The sequence below is a fragment of the Stenella coeruleoalba genome (assembly GCF_951394435.1).
Source record: "Stenella coeruleoalba genome assembly, chromosome: 5".
NCBI classification, from domain to species: Eukaryota; Metazoa; Chordata; class Mammalia; order Artiodactyla; family Delphinidae; genus Stenella; species Stenella coeruleoalba.
In genome coordinates this window covers 48,156,840-48,178,988 of record NC_137150.1, presented here as the reverse complement: position 1 = coordinate 48,178,988, position 22,149 = coordinate 48,156,840, and the positions used below count along the sequence as shown (strand labels likewise).

Here is a 22,149-nt window from a genome sequence, read left to right as displayed (position 1 = left end):
CCATACTGTTTTCCATAGTGGCTGTATCAATTTACATTCCCACCAATGGTGCAAGAGGGTTCCATTTTTTCCACACCCTGTCCAGCATTTACTTTTTGTAGATTTTTTTTGATGATGGCCATTCTGATCGGTGTGAGGTGATATCTCATTGTAGTTTTGATTTGCATTTCTCTAATGATTAACGATGTTGAGCATTTGTTCATGTGTTTGTTGGCAATCTGTATATCTTCTTTGAAGAAATAGAAATGTCTATTTAGGTCTTCTGCCCATTTTTGGATTGGGTTGTTTGTTTTTTTGATATTGAGCTGTATGAGCTGCTTGTAAATTTTGGAGATTAATCCTTTGTCAGTTGCTTCATTTGCAATTATTTTCTCCCATTCTGAGGGTTTTCTTTTCGTCTTGCTTATGGTTTCCTTTGCTGTGCAAAAGCTTTTAAGTTTCATTAGGTCCCATTTGTTTATTTTTGTTTTTATTTCCATTTCTCTAGGAGGTGGGTCAAAAAGGATCTTGCTGTGATTTATGTCATTGAGCATTGTGCCTATGTTTTCCTCTAAGAGTTTTATAGTGTCTGGCCTTACATTTAGGTCTTTAATCCATTTGACTTTATTTTTGTGTATGCTGTTAGGGAATGTTCTAATTTCATACTTTTACATGTACCTGTCCAGTTTTCCCAGCACCACTTACTGAAGAGGCTGTCTTTTCTCCATTGTATATTCTTGCCTCCTTTATCAAAGATAAGGTGACCATATGTGCGTCGGTCTATCTCTGGACCCTCTATCCTGTTCCATTGATCTATATTTCTGTTTTTGTGCCAGTACCATAGTGCTTTGATTACTGTAGCTTTGTAGTATAGTCTGAAGTCAGGGAGCCTGATTCCTCCAGCTCTGTTTTTCTTTCTCAAGATTGCTTTGGCTATTTGGGGTCTTTTGTGTTTCCATATAAATTGTGAAATTTTTTGTTCCAGTTCTGTGAAAAATGCCAGTGGTAGTTTGATAGGGATTGCATTGAATCTGTAGATTGCTTTGGGTAGTAGAGTCATTTTCACAATGTTGATTCTTCCAATCCAAGAACATGGTATATCTCTCCATCTATTTGTATCATCTTTCATTTCTTTCATCAGTGTCTTATAATTTTCTGCATACAGGTCTTCTGTCTCCTTAGGTAGGTTTATTTCTAGATATTTTACTTTTTGTTGCAATGGTAAATGGGAGTGTTTTCTTAATTTCACTTTCAGATTTTTCATCATTAGTGTATAGGAATGCTAGAGATTTCTGTGCAATAATTTTGTATCCTGCTACTCTACCAGATTCATTGATCAGCTCTAGTAGTTTTCTGGTAGCATCTTTAGGATTCTCTATGTATAGTATCATTTCATCTGCAAACAGTGACAGCTTTACTTCTTTTCCGATTTGGATTCCTTTTATTTCTTTTTCTTCTCTGATTGCTGTGGCTACAACTTCCAAAACTATGTTGAATAATAGTGGTGAGAGTGTGCAACCTTGTCTTTTTCCTGATCTTAGTGGAAATGGTTTCAGTTTTTCACCATTGAGGACGATGTTGGCTGTGGGTTTGTCATATATGGCCTTTATTATGTTGAGGAACGTTCCCTCTCTGCCTACTGTCTGCAGGGTTTTTATCATAATTGGGTGTTGAATTTTGTTGAAAGCTTTCTCTGCATCGATTGAGATGATCATATGGTTTTTCTCCTTCAATATGTTAATATGGTGTATCACTTTGATTGATTTTCATATATTGAAGAATCCTTACATTCCTGGGATAAACTCCACTTGATCATGGTGTATGATCCTTTTAATGTGCTGTTGGATTCTGTTTGCTAGTATTTTCTTGAGGATTTTTGCATCTATGTTCATCAGTGATATTGGCCTGTAGTTTCCTTTCTTTGTGACATCTTTGTCTGGTTTTGGTATCAGGGTGATGGTGGCCTCATAGAATGAGTTTGGGAGTGTTCCTCCCTCTGCTATAGTTTGGAAGAGTTTGAGAAGGATAGATGTTAGCTCTTCTCTAAATGTTTGATAGAATTCGCCTGTGAAGCCATCTGGTCCTGGGCTTTGGTTTGTTGGAAGATTTTTAATCACAGTTTTGATTTCAGTGCTTGTGACTGGTCTGCTCACATTTTTTATTTCTTCCTGGTTCAGTCTTGGAAGGTTGTGCATTTCTAAGAATTTGTCCTTTTCTTCCAGGTTGTCCATTTTATTGGCATATAGTTGCTTGTAGTAATCTCTCATGATCTTTTGTATTTCTGCAGTGTCAGTTGTTACTTCTCCTTTTTCATTTCTAATTCTATTGATTTGAGTCTTCGCCCTTTTTTTCTTGATGAGTTTGGCTAATGGTTTATCAATTTTGTTTATCTTCTCAAAGAACGAGCTTTTAGTTTTATTGATCTTTGCTATCATTTCCTTCATTTCTTTTTTATTTATTTCTGATATGATCTTTGTGATTTCTTTCTTTCTGCTAACTTTGGGGTTTTTTTGTTCTTATTTCTCTAATTGCTTTAGGTGCAAGGATAGGTTGTTTATTTGAGATGTTTCCTGTTTCTTAAGGTAGGATTGTATTGCTATAAACTTCCCTCTTAGAACTGCTTTTGCTGCATCCCATAGGTTTTGGGTCATTGTGTCTCCATTGTTATTTGTTTCTAGGTATTTTGTGATTTCCTCTCTGATTTCTTCAGTTATCTCTTGGTTATTAAGTAGTCTATTGTTTAGCCTCCATGTGTTAATATTTTTTGCAGGTTTTTCCCTGTAATTGATATCTAATCTCATAGCGTTGTGGTTGGAAAAGATACTTGATATGATTTCAATTTTCTTAAATTTACCAAGGTTGATTTGTGACCCAAGATATGATCTGTCCTGGAGAATGTTCCATGAGCACTTGAGAAGAATGTGTATTCTGTTGTTTTTGGATGGAATGTCCTATAAATATCAATTAAGTCCATCTTGTTTAACGTATCATTTAAAGCTTGTGTTTCCTTATTTATTTTCATCTTGGATGATCTGTCCATTGGTGAAAGTGGGGTGTTAAAGTCCCCTACTATGATTATGTTACTGTCAATTTCCCCTTTTATGGCTGTTAGTATTTGCCTTATGTATTGAGGTGCTCTTATGTTGGGTGCATAAATATTTACAGTTGTTATATATTCTTGGATCGATCCCCTGATCATTATGTAGTGTCCTTCTTTGTCTCTTGTAATAGTCTTTATTTTAAAGTCTATTTGTCTGATACGAGAATTGCTACTCCAGCTTTCTTTTGATTTCCATTTGCATGGAATATCTTTTTCCATCCCTTCACGTTCAGTCTCTATGTGTCCCTAGGTCTGAAGTGGGTCTCTTGTAGACAGCATATATACGGATCTTGTTTTTGTATCCATTCAGCCTGTCTATGTCTTTTGGTTGGAGCATTTAATCCATTTACATTTAAGGTAGTTATCGGTATGTATGTTCCTATTCCCATTTTCTTAATTGTTTTGGGTTTGTTATTGTAGGTCTTTTCCTTCTCTTGCGTTTCCTGCCTAGAGAAGTTCCTTTAGCACTTGTTGTAAACCTGGTTTGGTGGTGCTGAATTCTCTTAGCTTTTGCTTGTCTCTAAAGGTTTTAATTTCTCCATCAAATCTGAATGAGATCCTTGCTGCGTAGAGTAATATTGGTTGTAGGTTTTTCTCCTTCATCACTTTAAATATGTCCTGCCACTCCCTTCTGGCTTGCAGAATTTCTGCTGAAAGATCACCTGTTAACCTTATGGGGATTCCCTAGTGTGTTGTTGTTTTTCCCTTGCTGCTTTTAATATTTTTTCTTTGTATTTAATATTTGATAGTTTGATTAATATGTGTCTTGGCATATTTCTCGTTGGATTTATCCTGTATGGGACTCTCTGTGCTTCCTGGACTTGATTAACTATTTCCTTTCCCATATTAGGGAAGTTTTCAACTATAATCTCTTCAAATATTTTCTCAGTCCAATTCTTTTTCTCTTCTTCTTCTGGGACCCCTATGATTCAAATGTTGGTGCGTTTAATGTTGCCCCAGAGGTCTCTGAGACTGTTCTCAGTTCTTTTCATTCTTTATTCTGCTCTGCAGTAGTTATTTTCACTATTTTATCTTCCAGGTCACTTATCTGTTCTTCTGCCTCAGTTATTCTGCTATTGATCCCTTCTAGAGAATTTTTAATTTCATTTATTGTGTTGTTCATCATTGTTTGTTTGCTCTTTAGTTCTTCTAGGTCCTTTGTAAATGTTTCTTGTATTTTCTCTATTCTATTTCTAAGATTTTGGATCATCTTTACTATCATTATTCTGAATTCTTTTTCAGGTAGACTGCCTAGTTCCTCGTCATTTGTTAGGTCTGGTGGGTTTTTATCTTGCTCCTTCATCTGCTGTGTGTTTTTCTGTCTTCTCATTTTGCTTCACTTACTGTGTTTGGGGTCTCCTTTTCGCAGGCTGCAGGTTCGTAGTTCCTTTTGTTTTTGGTGTCTGTCCCCAGTGGCTAAGTTTGGTTCAATGGGTTGTGTAGGCTTCCTGGTGGAGGGGACTAGTGCCAGTGTTCTGATGGATGAGGCTGGATCTTGTCTTTCTGGTGGGAAGGTGCACGTTTGGTGGTGTGTTTTGGGGTCTGTGGCCTTATTATGATTTTAGGCAGCCTCTCTGCTAATGGATGGGGTTGTGTTCCTGTCTTGCTAGTTGTTTGGCATAGGGTGTCCAGCACTGTAGCTTTCTGGTCATTGAGTGGAGCTGGGTCTTGGTGTTGAGATGGAGATCTCTGGGAGATTTTCGCCGTTTGATATTACGTGGAGCTGGGAGGTCTCTTGTGGACCAGTGTCCTGAACTTGGCTCTCCCACCTCAGAGGCAAAGCCCTGATACCTGGCTGGAGTACCAAGAGCCTTTCATCCATGTGGCTCTGAATAAAAGGGAGGAAAAATGAAAGAAAGAAAGAAAGAAAGAAAGAAAGAGAGAGAGAAAGAAGATAAAATTAAATTAAAATAAAATTATTAAAAGAAAAAATAATTATTAAGAAAAAAATTTTTTAAGTGAAAACAAACAAAAAACGGACAGACAGAACCCTAGGACAAATGGTAAAAGCAAAGCTATACAGACAAAATCACACACAGAAGCATACACATACACACTCACAAAAAGAGAAAAAGGGAAATATATATATATTTGTTCCTAAAGTCCACCTCCTCAATTTGGGATGATTCGTTGTCTATTCAGGTATTCCACAGATGCAGGGTACATCAAGTTGATTGTGGAGATTTAATCCGCTGCTTCAGATTCTGCTGGGAGAAATTTCCCTTTCTCTTCTTTGTTCTCATAGCTCCCGGGGCTCAGCTTTGGATTTGGCCCCGCCTCTGCGTGTAGGGCATCTGAGGGCGTCTGTTCTTCGCTCAGACAGAGCGGGGTTAAAGGAGCAGCTGATTCAGGGGCTCTGGCTCACTCAGGCCGGGGAGAGGGAGGGGCTCGGAGTGCGGGGCGGGCCTGCGGCGGCAGAGGTCACCCTGACGTAGCACCAGCCTGAGGCGCGCCGTGCGTCCTCCCGGGGAAGTTGTCCCTGGATCCCGGGACCCTGACAGTGGCGGGCTGCACAGGCTCCCCGGAAGGGGGTGTGGAGAGTGACCTGTGCTCGCACACAGGCTTCTTGGTGGCGGCAGCAGCAGCCTTAGCGTCTCATGCCCGTGTCTGGGGTCCGCGCTTTTAGCCGCGGCTCGCGCCCGTCTCTGGAGCTCCTTCAAGCAGCGCTCTTAATCCCCTCTCCTCGCGCACCAGGAAACAAAGAGGCAAGAAAAAGTCTCTTGCCTCTTAGGCAGCTCCAGACTTTTCCCGGACTCCGTCCCGGCTAGCCGTGGTGCACTAACCCCTTCAGGCTGTGTTCACACCGCCAACCCTAGTCCTCCCTGCGCTCCGACTGAAGCCCGAACCTCAGCTCCCAGACCCGGCCGCCCCGGCGGGTGAGCAGACAAGCCTCTCGAGCTGGTGAGTGCCGGTCGGCCCTGATCCTCTGTGCGGGAATCTCTCCGCTTTGCCCTCCGCACCCCTGTTGCTGCGCTCTCCTCCTCGGCCCCGAAGCTTTCCCCCTCTGCCACCCGCAGTTTCCTCCCGCGAAGGTGCTTCCTAGTGTGTGGACACTTTTCCTCCTTCACAGCTTCCTCCCACTGGTGCAGGTCCCGTCCCTATCCTTTTGTCTCTGTTTATTCTTTTTTCTTTTGCCCTGCGCAGGTACGTGGGGAGTTTCTTGCCTTTTGGGAGGTCTGAGGTCTTCTGCCCACGTTCAGTAGGTGTTTTGTAGGAGCTGTTCCACATGTGGATGTATTTCTGATGTATTTGTGGAGAGGAAGGTGATCTCCGCGTCTTACTCTTCCGCCATCTTGAAGCTCCTCAGTCCAGTTTTTGTCCCCAGGCATTCTTTAAATGTCAGTCTCTTCCTCCCACCGTCTCCACTTGCCTTATGTTACTAACATGATGGTTGCATGAGATCAACATTTTATGGTTTCACATTTGGAAAAGAGAATCTCAAGACTGCATTGCACAATTTTCTCTGTTCCCTGCTCTGTTAATCTCATATTAATTACTCTTCTAGCCCTTTTACTTCAGTAATTACTAAACTTGTGACTACCATAAACTGACTCTCATACGTTTCATGCTATTAGTGCAGAAAACTATCCATTTACTTCAAATCAGATGGATTTTAAAAGGTGAAAAACACTTTTCAGCATGGGTGAACTGAGAAGGAAGGAAGGTGACCATTAATTTAACACCCTGTTTGGAAGATTCAGGCGTCCGCTGTGAACACAGTGATGTCATTAACCAATCTCCCAGTGAAGTGCCTGAGCATCAGAGGTTCCTTCTCCCTGTCTAGGTGTCTGCCATCTTGAATTTGTTCTGTGTTTGAGTTTGGGCTGTGCCTCAATACTTTAAATGACTTTCACATAGAACTATGTCCCCAAGGTCTTCCCAAGGAGTAGGAACTTACTTGGCAGAACCATTAGAAAAATGCTGGTGGCTTCTTTCTTATAAGATTATTAAAGTCTGTTAGCTGACATTTTCACATGGGCGTTTAAAAAAAGCTGTGTTACAACAGATGGAACAGACTCAATCAAAATGATATTTCTGTGTTAGCGGAGGGAGGTATTTTGCGGGAGTTTACTAGGTAATGGCTGCCATTTTATTAATTAACTTTTCAAATGGAAATGTATTTCTGCAATATTTATTGTAGAATATTCTTAAATACAAAAAATAGCAGAGAAAAACTTCACGCATAAGCTTATCCTCAGAGATAACCACTTTCAACATCTTTTCATCTTTTTTCCTTTGTATAAATCTTAGGTGACCAATAGGGCATCACTTCATGCTATCTGTTTTGAAAACCTGCTTTATTTTGTCACTCAGTATGTTACGAACATTTTCTCATGTTGTATGATACTATTCTTCAACATATGGCTGCTTTGAATTCCATTGTGTTTATTTTCCCAAAGCTTCTATTGTTGGACATTTGATTGTGAAGGTTTTTCATTATTATTAGTAATGCTGTAACATTCACAGATATTTCCATAGAGCGGTTAAGAGTGTGGGCTTTTGAATATGTGCCACTGATTACTGTTTGACCAACGGACCTTTTCGAAACTTCCATGTCCTCAGCCAATGTGGATATAGTGACAGTACATGGCTCTTAGAGTTGTGCTTCTACACTGGATATAAAGTCTTAGGACAATGGCTGCTTCGTAATAAATGCTCAACAATTGTTACGTATGATTGTTCTCTATCAGATACATTTTCACACAGTCTTATTTCTAGAAATGGAATCTCTGGATCAAAAGTCGTAATAATTTTTTATATATTATTTTAAAGATTTATTTATTAATGTAATTTATTTATTTAATTATTTTTGGCTGGGTCAGGTCATAGTTGCGGCACTCGGGATCTTCGTTGAGGCATGCAGGATCTTTCATTGTGGCACACAAGCTCTTCATTGTGGCACTTGGGCTTCTCTCTAGTTGTGGCGTACGGGTTTTCTCTTCTCTAGTTGTGGCATGCAGGCTCCAGGGCGTGTGGGCTCTGTGGTTTGCGGCACACGAGCTCTACCTGAGGCGCATGAGCTCAGTAGTTGTGGCATGCAGGCTTAGTTGCTCCGCGGCATGTGGGATCTTAGTTCCCTGACCAGGGATCGAACCTGCATCCCCTGCATTGCAAGGTGGATTCTTTACTGCTGGGCCACCAGGGAAGTCCCAGTTTTTTGTATTTTGATTCAAATGAACAGCTATGGGCCAGATGTGGACAGAATTTGAGAGAATACCTATAAGCTAAATACAGGTTATGTGCACAGGCAACTCGAGTTTGTGATTCATAGTTCTGTTTTCTACTGGAAAAAGCATGGAAATCTACATTTCTTTTCTCTTAATTGATGAGTTATTCTGGTGCCATTGAAGTCATCTCTGTAGGACATTAAAAATGGAAAGTGCTGCAAGTTCTTCTGAGATGAGTGAATTAGATTTTTATTCTGTAAGCTTGTAAATTTTCATTGATTCCAACTGGTTATCTGGGGTGTATGCAAGTAGGGAGTTTCTGCAAATGAACATTAAATTTTAACTTTCCTCCTTTTCCTCTGCTTAGTTTGAGACATCTGGGTCTGGCTTTTCTTATTGTAGCTAAGCTGAATATATGGTATTTGGTGTTTCTGTAGTATATAACAGAGCCTTTCCTTCAACTGAATCTGAAACTCTTCCAACGTCAGACGGAGGAAAAAAAACCTAACCCTGAAAGAAATCACTTGTTTGACTGTAATAATCTACTGAAACTGGTTAAAGCATTAAACAAAAAAATAAATGAATCAGATAGTTAGAACTAGTATGTCAGGAAAATAGACAGAACATAAAATGCCTCTGGAATCTGTAGGATATTTTCTGGTACAAGGGGGTTTTGAGTCATGGTTCATTTACAATGTCTGTTTCCTCACTCAGGGAAGGGTTTCTAATAGATTCAAGGAGACGCTAAGCTTTGCAAATGTCTTGCTCAAATAAAGGCAGCTCTGTGAGGGATAGATTTTTTCTGTTTATGGAGAAAACTTGCCAGTCATGTTTCACATTGTGTACCCTTCAGAAGAACAACCGTCTTCTTTCACATCATGGTGAAGATGGAGGTTTGTACAATCGTGACTTCGAGGTCTCTGATCAGAGGGGTCATGAGCCGTGACTTTTTTAGACTAACTGGAGATTGACCGCTTGTTCCAGAAGTTGTGGTAGACTTAGAGAAATGTACGACTGGTCAGATCAGAAAGACTTTGAAAGCCATGCCGAACTTTTACTACCATAAAATCTGATGGAGGGCTTAGCTGTGCCACTGAAAGGATGCTATTTTCAGCTTTTAAACCAGAGCATCATGGTCTTTGCACGGTAGGAATTTGACAAAACCTCAGTAGTCTTGAAGATGCTTGTCTTAGTTTTCAAGGTCAAACTAAGAAACTGAGCTCTTGAGCCAGTCCTACAGGAGGTGGTCTCCCAGAACACTGAGTTTTTCTTTATTTCAATTGGAATAACTGCAGGGCTGTTGAGAAGATGATGAAATGTCATGGGCTTAATGGAAGCTTTAAGCATTTGACTATAAGTTCTGGCAGAGGGAGAAAAGTACATTTTTTGGCTTGTTTGCATCTTAGACTAAATCTCTGGGGCCATTGGAAACCATGTAAATATCATCTGACTGTTAGGGCACATCTGTCATCTACATATATCCCAACCTGGTTTTGGTTTGGGGTTATATATTACCTCTCTAATAATTAATGGTGATTTAATTATAAAACATAATGAGGATCCTGTGTCGGAAAAGAAGTATTCAAAACCTATGAGGCACTTTGAATGGGACTTAGGAGAACTGAGTCTTTGTTTATATGACACTAGTGAGTTGCAACAAGTCGGGTGCCTCTTCTGGGCCTCAGCTTTCTCATCTGAAACACAGTGGAGTTATAGTTGGTGATTCTCTTATGTCCCTTATATTAGTAATGCATCTTATTAGGAGCCATGTTAAAAAATTCTCATTAATGTCAAAGATCTTTAAAAAGAATTCCCATCAAAGATAAGTCTGTATGATTAGTTTCAGCAAGCTTTTCTGTAGTATCCTCGTTGTATTGGTCAAGTTTGGGCTGCTATAACAAAACGCCATAGACTAGGCGACTTAAACAACAGACATTTATCACAGTTCTAGGGACTGTGAGGGCAGAGATCAGGGTGCCAGCACGATCAGGTCCTGGTGAGGGCTCTCTTTCTGGCTTGCAGACGATTGTCTTGTTTCTGTATCCTCATGGGATGGAGATAGAGGGGGTGAGGTGGGGGAGCGCTCTCTTCCCCTTCTTATAAGAGCACTAATCCCATCATGAGGGCATCACCTTCAGGACCTCATCTAAACCCAATTACTCCCCAAAGGCCCCATCTCTAACTACTATCACACTGGGCTTCAACATATGAATTCTGGGGGAATACATCAGTCCATAACACTCATCTTCCAAAACAGGGTGAGGTATCCAATTCACTACTTCTGAATATTTGCAAAGGATCCTATATGGTTTCCCCCTTGCAGATAATCAGAAAATTTGAAGTTAAGTATGGTATGAGCTCTAAGGAAACAAAATTTTTTAATGGAAAGGAACTTTAGGCAAACTCTTTCTTCCCTGTAAACCTAAAGAGGTTAATTGTCTTATGGAAGGTGCCTTTCTTTTTTCTTTTTCCTCTTAGTGCCTCTATATATGAAGTCTTCATTTAAGAAACTTCTGCCTCTTAGGAATCAGTGACATTGTAATGATTCATAACGTCCAGATTCATAGTAAGCTTTGCTACTCAAAGTGTGTTTCATGAACCAGCTGTATTAAAATGCCCCAGCAGCTTTTTAGAAATTCAGAGTCTTAGGCCCCACCCAGATCTACTGAGTCAGAACTTGCATTTTAACAAGACCTCAGGTGGTTTCTCTGCACATTACAGTTTGAGAGGCACTTTCAGAGCATGTAGATCATAGACTCATGACCCAATTTAGTAATTCCTTCTGCTTCCCAGAGCACTCCGGAAAATAATGATGATAATAATTATAATTTATTATGTACTTTCTCTGTACTGTGCCAAGCCTCTTATTTTCAAGCTCCACAACAAAACTAGTGGTGTTTTATTTTCCATATAAAAAATATAGAGATTCAGAGAGGTAAAGTAACGTGTCCAAGGTTGCATGATTGTGAATGACAGAACTTGGTTTTAAAATGAGGATTTTTCTTGCTATAAAGTCCATATATTTTTCACTAGGCCATATGGTTTGGGCTGTATTTAATACACATTGATGTATTAGAGGGCCTGGGTAGGTGAATCTCTGCTAAAAGTCAAATTTAATTTTTAAGGCTGATGGTTTGGGGGAGATTTTAGTGTCTTAGGTCTTAAACATGAAAATAATTGTCTTTTTTGACTCCATTCGATGGAGTCAAATTTCTCAGACATGTTAGGCAAAGGCTTTTGGGTTCTAGGTCAAGGAAAAGAAATAAACAAATACAAAGTTTCATACCTGTGAACAGAAAATTTATTCTTTCTCTGTGATTTATTTTACTTTGGGAATAATATTGTGTTTCTGGTATAAACTCAGCTGCATTATTTGTATTTTTTTCCATATTTGATATTCAGCTTGGACTTTGGTTACATTAGACATCATTCAGGAATGTAAATGATCATGGTGTCCATTTTCTGTTATCAAAAGACATCAGTTTTCTCTTCATTATCACACTAATTCCTGGTAAGTTCTAATGTCACACACAGCAACTTGGGCAACAAATCAAATAACAAAAGGGTATAACTCTGACCTTCGAACATTTTTATTGGGAATACTTGTTGGTACAAACAAGCCTTCCACTGGTAACTATTTTAAAAAATGGGAACCGATAGAAAGAGCTTATAATTCTTATTTGTTTGTACAACATAGAATATTATATTATGAGGCATAAATTCTCTTCCTCTTAAGGTTGCCTAGATTCTTTACAAAAATTAATTGCCTAGTTCTTTACGGCATGCTTGTTCTTTTCAAGAAGCCTAGATTCTTGCTTAGATTATTGTAGGTAATCTGTATTAGAGAAAATAGAATTTTAATCATATCCACCTATTTATTGCTCAGGTCCCCCTCTAATCCTCTGGAGACGTTGTTAACTTAGAAACACCTGAGAATTTCTGAGTCTGAGAAGTGACACCTTCCAACCTTAAGACAGAGAAGAGTTTTAAGAATTGTAAGCAAAAAGAAGTGAAGTGATTTTTTTAAAAGAAGGATGTGCTGTAATTGTTTGGTTTACCAACCAGAAGAAAGGAGCGTTCTCATTGGTTGGCCTAGGCTATAAAAACATGGCAGTGCAAGCAGGCAGCAGGAAGTAAGGATGGGAGCAAAGGAAAGCAAGCAGGAATATAGGATTTAAGCAATCGTGGCACCACGTAGAACATACTAGAGAGATGGCAAGAATTAGACTTATTGACAATGGACCACTGAGCAGCTGGCAGAGGACATTGGCAATAGATGTAGGGGAAGAAAGCAGAAACGCCATCTAAAATAGCACGGCATTCTGAAAATACTCATTGTAAGACAAACAACTCTGTATTTCTTAATGGTATCCCGAAGCAGCTGTAACCTCCCATGGAGGTTATACTTGTGCTCACAAAAATGAGTAGAGAAAAAGATAATGCATTTTAAGAAGATTGTTCATAGTAATTGATCAAAATTTAAAAGCCATCAGAACCTAAGAATTTAGCGCTGAAGAATCTAGAAACCTTACCCTGTTTCCTGGTCGTGACACATTATAGACCTCTTCTTGTTAGACCATGTATCACCTCTCAGTGTGTTCTCTGAACCTCATTCCAGCAGGATTGGAGTTTGTCATGACTGCAATGACTTCATAGGAGGTGTAAGTTACAAGAAAAATACTGTACACTGCCATCATTGCCAGATTTGCCCACTATATTATTCTGTGGAACGTCAAGATCCTTTATGGGAGCTGAAAACATATCCTGCATAAAATCGTGTTCGTTTCAGAAATAGTCTTTATTTTAGTTATCTTCAAAATTGCTCTGTACATACCTATTTTATTTCAAAGTGCATGTTCTTTTCCAGGTAAAGAATCTTCATGTAACTTTTTAGTGACCATCTTATGTTAAGATGTCATGTTCTTAGGAATTATGGGCTTGGTTTGTACACTTGCAAATTCCTCATTTTTGAGAGAAATTGGAACTGAAAATGGAATCATGTGGCAAGCCTATTCCTTGAAACAGATTCATAGTTGAGCCGGAGGAGTGCGGCTCTCTTCTCCATTTTCACTACCTGTAATTGCTTCCTTGGAGGAAACCGCCTTGCCCCAGTCCTGCAGGCCAGTGTCCAGTGAAGAAATGTTTTTGCTAGTCGCTTAATTGCTCAGACAGGAGAAAGCCCCTGCCACAGTTTCTTCTCTTTCTTCATTTTCAACATTTTCCTTGTAATTCAAATTTCAGATTTGGGGATTCTTAGAACTGAAAGAGGAATATCCAGCTCACTTACCATGAGAGGTTAAAGATGTGGCCATTGTTGGTTTGCTGCAGGGGCTGGAGCTAGAACCCAGGTCTCATGCTTCCCAGGCCAGAGCTCGTTCTAGGATATCATTCTTACTATGCCTGGGACAGCTGCTGAACTTGCCCAGGTGTAGCTGATGGATGGAGAGAACCATGAACTTGGGAGATGGAAAGTCTGGATTTGATGCCTGATTTGGCACTATCCTTTTAGGCTTCGGTTGTTGAGAGGAGGATTAAATTTGATGACTGGATGCGTCACTTCCGGTTCTTGGTTTTGTTTCCTTAAGTATAGGTTGTGACTAAAAGAGATGGGGCCAATTCCTACATGCTTAAGGAGGAAAGAGGTGTGATTACGAGGATGTTTCTGTTCCTGAATTTAATGGGTGAGGTGCACGGTGGCCTCTCCGTGGTTGAATGAACTCTTCTTGGATTGTATGCTGACATTTTGAATTACTCACATGTACGAGGTGGTTCTTTAGGTTGAAAATGGAATCCTCGCATCTGCCTTCAGGTATTGGTAACTTCAAACGCCCTGAAAATATGCACCATCCATTCGCTTGTGCCCTTCCCCTCCTCATAATGCTGTAATTCTTTACTGAGAAAATAGCCTATAATGGTTAGCTTCTGCCTTCTGCTTACAAGTGGCAGGATTAAAAGCAAATAGTAGGATTGGGAAGTGTTCACACACAAATGACATGCTTTTGACAGTTATCTAAACACCTGTTTAAGAAAGCCTGTTTTCTTTTTCTTGCTGATGAATTGCCACAGGATTTCTCAAATTATTCTGCCATTGCCTCTTTTCACCTGCTTAGCAAGTACAGGTGTTGATGGCCTTTAGTGGCATCTCTACCTGGCTTGATGAACACAAGTCCCTGTTAGCCTCCCAGCCCCATGGTGGCTTCCTAGAACCCACCACCTTTGTCATATTCCCTGCTGAGCTCAGGAACAACTTTCCCCAGAGTTGTCACTAATTTTTCTGCAGCTGCTGTTGTTCCTATTACTTCCTTGTAGCTCTACGTTCTTTTGAAGGTAACCTGGTTTTATTTCTCTTCTAAAGCAATTTGGATAAAGCATACATGTTTTAGAGTCACTGGTGTTTTCTTGACCAGAAATAAAACATAAAAATAAGTGCTCCATAGTAGATAGTATTTCTGGAGCTGCAATTCAATGGCCACTGAACTGAACAGTCGAACCTTTCTGAAGAAAAAAGTCTCTGACCCAAACTGAGAGGTTGTTCCAGTCCTTTGAAAAGCCCATGGTCGGTCTGCAGTCAAATGAAGATTAGCGACATTCTTATATATTTTGGTTACATCACATTGTTGAGATCATAATGTTCCTAAAGTTCTTCCCACCTGACTCAAACTTTTCCTTTTTGCCTTTCTTTTAAAGTCAAACATTATCATAGTTAATATTTAAAAAGGGATTTTTACTGGGAATCAATGAGACATTTGGCATTTGCCTTCATTTTCTTTGGAAGATGTTTATTTTTCCTGTCAGCTGTAGGGGAAGAAACCTGCTGTGAAAACTGATAGACCCCAGCTGTCAGGAGCATTTGTCTGGTATTATTTTGATGGCCTACCCATGGCATTGCCAATGGAGTGTCACAGAAGCTAAGTAAGAAACACGGGGAGCATCGTCTTATTTTTCGTGGAAAACGGCATGGTTTTTCCAAGAGTAAGATCATTGTAACAAACATAACCCAAAGAAATTCTTTAACATAAGTATTTATGTAAGGTATGGATGACACATCTGGCCTTGCAACTTTTGGTTATTTTAGTACTTTAGCAGAAGGCATTGTCCTTTTGTTAGAGGTACCATCGCAGTGACAATATGTAATGTGGAGCCCTGTCACAGTGGAGATGTCAGGAAATCAGAAGGGAAATTCACAGTGCAATGCTGTCTTTGGGTTTTAACCTGAACACTGAATGAATCTGCCAGTAAGTGATGTTCTTTACAGAAGGCTTTTTCTATAGGATGAACTGCCTAACAAGGAGAATTGCAAGCAAGTCATTTTTATAAACATTCCTGTCTGTGGTTAGTTTGGGGTCTGGATTGTTTGGAGAGGAGAGGAATATCTTTCCTTTTGGTTTTATGACCATCTTTTTCTTAATGCTTAGAAAGAAAAGAGCTTTGCCAATCTTTTTTTTTTCTTTTTTTTTTTCTGGCATTAGTGTCTTCTGGAAAATGGAAATGGCCCAGTTTCTCTTACTAGTCTTCAGATATTTATATATAGGTTAATAGTTTCATCCTGAAACAATAAAGCACCTTCCCACATTTTTTTAAAGGATAGAAATGAAAGTGTACCAGGTCACTATCAATGGAAAGTAGAACTTCTATGATGACATATGCATGCACAGACACATATATTCACATAGAGACAGACAAGATTGCTAAAATGGGTAGAGGAGAACAGGCAGGAGCTATGCTTACAGTTAATTTCTATCACTGATTTGATCTAAAGGAAAGACTTAAACATTTTATGTTTTTGTTGGTGGCAGGTAAGTACTTTTAATTTTTGCTAATAGGGACAACTCTGCAGAAGATAAAATACTGGCAATGTTTTGCATTGTCAATTATTTTGTCCTGAAATAACTATTCTGTGAGTTCATGGAAAACATTTTAAAGAGCCCTAAGATAATCCGGGTATAATCAAAGGGGAGAGGAGGCTGTGTTTTGAGAGGGTGCTGTGCATGGGACTGGTTCAGTCTAATCTGTGATGAGATATTCATTCATTCCTAGGCACAATCCCACGACTCACTTAACTTCCTAAACATGGAAGAGAAGTGTCAAATGATGTTTCTTATTTGTCTGGCACTTTTATTCTCTCCTGTGACAACAAATATTGCTCATGCTTTATATTATAGAAACCAGGGGGGCTCCATCTCTAGGGGGGAAAGTTGAGACATTGTCATGGGCCTCCCTTATTGCCCTTCCTTATAAGTAGGCATCAGTGTACAAAGGACACAATAACCGAGAACAGGTCTCGTACGCTGCCAAAGGCCACGTCAATGAGATTCCAAAACAAAAGTTGGCCTTTATTCTATCACACTGTCACATCCAAGAAGGGGTCGCTGATGGACGACGAACGTTTGATATTTTAAAAACTACCAGACAAAAGTCCGGTCTTTTCTCCACAAAGTTCTCCAAAAGTATTAGGAAACAAATGAATGCAAATATAATTCAAGTTAAAGTAGTATTTTAGCACAGTTGTTTTGTCACATCTCTTTTTCTGATGGCCATTCTTTGGGTAATTTTTGTGCTAAGCCATTTTGGATTTCGTCTGACATGTTGATGGCAGAGTGGTGTGTCTTATGTGCATGGAAAATAAACGTGGAAAATGACTTATTGTTGCTGTCTGAAAGCGCTTGAGTTTCTGAATTCTAAGGCAAATTAGGCCTCAGATTTCATTTTTGTAGCTGTAGTATCAGTGACTGACAAAAACTAGAATGTCTGAATTTGCCTATATCCACACATATCAGAAAAGAGAATTTTCTTTTCGCAAGAACAAGGATAAGCAGTTGTTTAGAAAACCTCACAATATTTCTACTTCTCTGACTTTAAGTTACTTTCCTCCAAGTGGCTTTAAAATTATTATCATCAGCCAGCTGCAGTGGGATGAATGTTCTTCTATCTCACGAACCCAAAGAGAAATTCTTAGCTAATTCAAATGGTATTTGCCATGGTCAGTGAAGAAAATTGCCCATTTAAGTGCTGCTAACATCAGGAGGGTGCAGTTATGAGGGTTAAAAACTAGGAGTTGAGGGCTTCCCTGGTGGTGCAGTGGTTGAGAGTCCGCCTGCCGATGCAGGGGACACGGGTTCGTGCCCCGGTCCGGGAAGATCCCACATGCCGCGGAGCGGCTGGGCCCGTGAGCCATGGCCGCTGAGCCTGCGCGTCCGGAGCCTGTGCTCCGCAGCCGGAGAGGCCACAACAGTGAGAGGCCCGCGTACCGCAAAAAAAAAAACAAAAAAAAAACTAGTAGTTGAAAGGCCATTCTTGCAATGTATCTGTTTGGAAAGCAAACATTTAAAATGAGATAAGTGAAAAATAAAATATTGCATCACACAGAGCTATTCAGTTTAAAGCAGGTGGGATCTTGAATTATAGGCAGCACGAGTGGAAGGTATTACAAAACATACCCACCTGTGGTTTGGAGCTAGCAAGGTTGGGGCTGAGTTTTTAAAACAATTACGACAAAAAAAACCATGCAAAGCACACTGTGAAAATCCTGCAGAGTTACTATGTGATTTTAAGCGGAGAACACAAGTGATTCTTCTTTGGAAAAATGGAAAACACAAGCAAAATAAAAGAATCATTTCTGAATTCCTGAAGGGATGTAGATTTGGGAATTGAGACGATTTCCTGTTGGTTTTGTCAAGTTGATACCTGAGATAAGGTGAACCAGCAACAGACGATTCACAGTTATTGAGAAAAAGCTGAAAGGAACGTTGAGTCCCTCTTCTCAGACTCGGCCCTACTGGTTGGTGAGATACTGTTTCTCCAACTTTACAAATGAGTTGACTGTGACCCAGAGAGATTAGGTGATTCTTCCACTACCACACAGCTAACATATGGTAGAAAGGGAATTCAGACCTGGGTTATCTGCCCCATCTTATGCACGTCTGAAACTACGCTATTCTGTTTTGTCCTGTGAGATTATTATTTAATATATGAGGACGTCACCACATTTCTTAGATGCTTGCAGGAGTCAAAGTACCATGTTACAAGGAGACTGCGATTGCCAACCCTGCCTTTGTTGAACATAACCGTTTACCCGCTTTGGGTATCACAGAAGGCATTTTATCTATTTCTTTTAATTGTTATAAAATCCCCTTCAAAAGCGTTATTCTTCTGTTTTTATAGATGAATACAGCCCCGAGACCCAACCTGGTTAAAGTATTTGCCTGAGGTCAGTGTTAGCACACAGCCAACCAGGATTAAAAGCTCATCCTCTTTATGTCTGTAGCTCCTGCTACATTGATTGTCTCTGAAATCTTCATGGGAAGGGAGAGTAAAGAATAGGGTTGTGGTTGATAATTTAAAGTTGTCTACTATCCGACCAGAGAAAGACCCTTAGAACACTTCTAAGAAAAAGGAAAACATCAGAAGCCTCAGTTTTGGGAATCCTGGGTCACTTCTTAGTTTGGACTCTGCAGCCTTGCTCTGTTGGTTTACTTGTTAGGGGTTTTTCTTTATTGCATATTAATTCCTCGTCCCTGTGGTATGAGAAATTTAAGGAGCAGGAAAGAGCTGTCTGACTCACTGGGACGGGGCTGCTATTTAGTCTGGCTGTTTCCTACCTCGCACGTCGATTGATTATCCTGCCTATCGTGTGTTGACATATTTTGCTTGCTGTACTGATTATACATTGGGAGTGCTAATTCTTTTATTGGGTTAGAGTTCAAAGGTGCTCATCTGTCAGCAAAAAGTCTCTCATTTCATGGTGTGCGCGGCCTCCTCTTATATCTGTCATTTTTATACTGTTCTCAGAGGTTTTCCTCTGATTTCTGGTCCTGGTTCAATAACAAAAATCTTGAAGGAGTTTCCTTTGTAGTGGGCCATTTTGTATGGTTTTTGGAGACAGATTCTGCTCTTTGAAGATATGCAAAATATTGGCATTTTGCAGACGCTGACTGAAGCAATGGAAATCGCACTATATCCTGCTCTTTGATTCTAACAACTCTGTTGGTGCAGATCTCCAAATCTTGGACTTTTCTCAAACATGGTAAATTTCTGAGATCAATAAATGAAGAGATCCAAACTTGGGTTTTGCAGGTCAATATCACAGTATTCTGGCTAAACCATCAGGAAATAGATTCCCATGAAGAAGCATTGAGGATTGGAGATTCAATTACTTAGAATAATGTAAAAGCTCACCTAATGTCCAAATGTCTTTTTCATCACATCTGTAGAAATTAAAATATAGGTATGTAAATGTTTGCATATATACTCATAATTTTGAACTGGAGTCATAATTAGAAATATCCTCCAAAGTCATCATTTTGGTTACCTATGATGAGCTAATTCTGCAATTAGTTTGAGGTATTTGAGATATAAGTAGCTTGCCCTTCTTGACAAGGTTGCCAGTATGTCAAGAATACATTTTGTTGTAGCTTATATTTCAATTCTATTTTGTTTACATGCTACATTTAGAAGTTGATCAGAATAATAAAAACAAGTGTTATAGTAATAATAGATTATAAAAATGATCTTTCTGAATTGGTAGGATAATCAATGATGACTAGCTTATGTTTTAAATGCTTATGATGTTTGAACAAGTTAGCCTTCAAGTTTCATATAAAACATGCATACACCCTGATCTAGAGAAGTAACTGGAGTTGGCTTTTAAGCAACTGGGCTGTGTGTCCAGAGGGGAGTAAAACAAAGCCATAGCAGTCCCTTGCTGGAAAAGAAAGGGGCATGGGAGTAACTGTCACATTTTAAAGACTTTATTTGTCTTTGGTAGTTTGGATACTGTAAATGATAGGAGGTGATGGAACTATTAGAATAAAATGGAAATAGAATGGTATGGGAACATTATGCCTGGATCCAAGAAGAGTGGGTTTACTGGAGGACCATGGGTTAGACACATCCACTCTCTGTCTTAGTTTTTTTATCGGTCCAATGGGGTTGTTACCTATTTATACCTACTTATAGGTTTTTTGGGGGGGGATTAAATGAGATAATGGTATAAAATGCATAACATTGTGTCAGTCTGGCACATAATAGGTATTCCATAAAAACGAAAACTTTATTGCTTTTCATCTTCTCATTGACCTTCTCCAAGCCAACTTCATAATATCAGCTTCATAATATCAGCTTCATAATACCTTCATCAGCCTTCAATGGCGTTTCTTGAATTTATATGCACATGGTGCTCTGCTGATTATGGCACAAAGCAAGCTATATAGATGTGGCTCTTTCTAGGAATTTACTTCCACGATCACACAGAGATTGATGGATTCATGACTATGAGCTGGAAGGGACCCTGGGGGCTCTCTGCATTCAGTAATTTTACAGACCAGGAAATAGATTCCCAGAGAGATGAAAAGACTTGCTCAGAATTTCCCAGTTAATTAATGGCAGTGCCAGGAACACGATCTGGGTTTCTAGAAGCCTAGTCTATTGCTTTTATTTATCCACCCTTTTTGTTTAGGAAATAAAGGTTATGGTTGTATATTCTGAGTTGTTTGTCTGGAAGAACTATTTCAAAATATTATAGTCTTTAAAGATGCACAGCTAATCAGAAGAAAAACCCAAACAGTTAAGTGTATGTATGAAGTGAGTAAACATGATTGTAAAGTATGGGCAGTGGTACCAAGCTATGGCTCAGGAAGTCTTTCCAAGCTAACACAATCTTCACCATTTTCTACATACCTCTAAATTCAATTGACATTTTCTTATTCTTATGCAAAGAACTCAAAACAAAACTTCAACCCATTCTCCCTACCTTGTCTAATCAGAGTCATTTTCTTAAGCTCCTCTGATGTAAAGTTTTAGAGCTCCCTCTGAGAAGTATGACTAACTTTTTCTAATTTATTTATTGGAGGTTTTGAGAGATTTTAAGAATTCAAGAGGTAGGATATTTGGGGGTTGAAGGAGAGTTAGATACCCAAGCATTGAAAATCGTGGTAAGCATTAAAGAGGACCAAAAGGTTATATTCTCTGCTGCAAGTACACCAACTATATTTCTAAATATGACTAATCTGTGGAGTTTTATAGACATTTATGGTACTATTCATTCAGTATATATTGACCTGGAACATTCCAAGAGGCCTATGACAGTCACTGAACCCTTGTTCTGCAAGACTCAGACTTTCTTCCCACTGTACAAGCTGTAACCTTACAGGGCAAAAAATGACCGAGTCAAAAACCCCCAACATAATTAAATTTAGTAGTACTGTATTTTTCTGTTTTGTAGCCTTCATTATTACAACATATACAATTCAGTTCTGCGTGTAGAGATCTAGTCATGATATTATTAATCTGTTATGAACAAATTCTATCATTGTGCCTTTCCCTTACATAATGATATCTCTTGGAGACCTTTGTGATTTAAGAAAGATCTAAAGAGTTACAGAGACAGAGACAGCCATAGAGAGAGACGTGAGAGAGAGAGAGGAGACTAGACAATAAAGAAGAAAGCCTTCTGACCATACTGTCTAGCAGAGCAAGAGAACGTTAGAAAAGCTGTGACCTGAAAACCTTCGTAAACTGTTATCTTCCCCTGGGAGAAGCTGGAGTGGCCATTCCACTGAGCTATAACTCTGGGTGTTCATTAAAAATTCATTCAGGGCTAAATCATATCACTGAACAATGAGTGTGGAGGCCCAGATCTGTGTGTCAGAGACAGGAGGCCGTATCAGGGCCAGGTTCTTTATGTAGTGGGGTCTGTGTCAGGCAGACAAGGGGAATGGGAGGTTTCCTTGGAGGCTTTTGTGAAGCTCTGTGCTTCTTCTGGGGGCTTGATTAGAATAATCAGCAGCCTTGGGAAATTCACACGGTTTTGGTGGGGCTGTGATCCATCATCATCCATCATACTTATGCGCTGGGTGACTAAGGAGCCAAATACCAGGCTGGCGGGGTGGCCAGAGCCCCGCGCTC

At 39.6% G+C, this 22,149-nt stretch overlaps 1 protein-coding gene across 7 annotated transcripts in view; it reads left to right on the top strand.

The window, feature by feature from the left end:
- MECOM (MDS1 and EVI1 complex locus) overlaps positions 1-22,149 on the top strand; it is a 568,251-nt gene that overhangs the window by 235,721 nt on the left and 310,381 nt on the right. The window contains exon 1 of one of the 7 annotated variants that reach the window (XM_079921930.1): positions 5,884-5,980. The exons of the other annotated variants lie outside the window; for them this stretch is intronic. The gene's annotated coding sequence lies outside the window, so the exon portion shown is untranslated. Of the gene's footprint in view, positions 1-5,883; positions 5,981-22,149 lie in introns of those variants that run through there. 7 annotated transcript variants of the gene reach the window in all.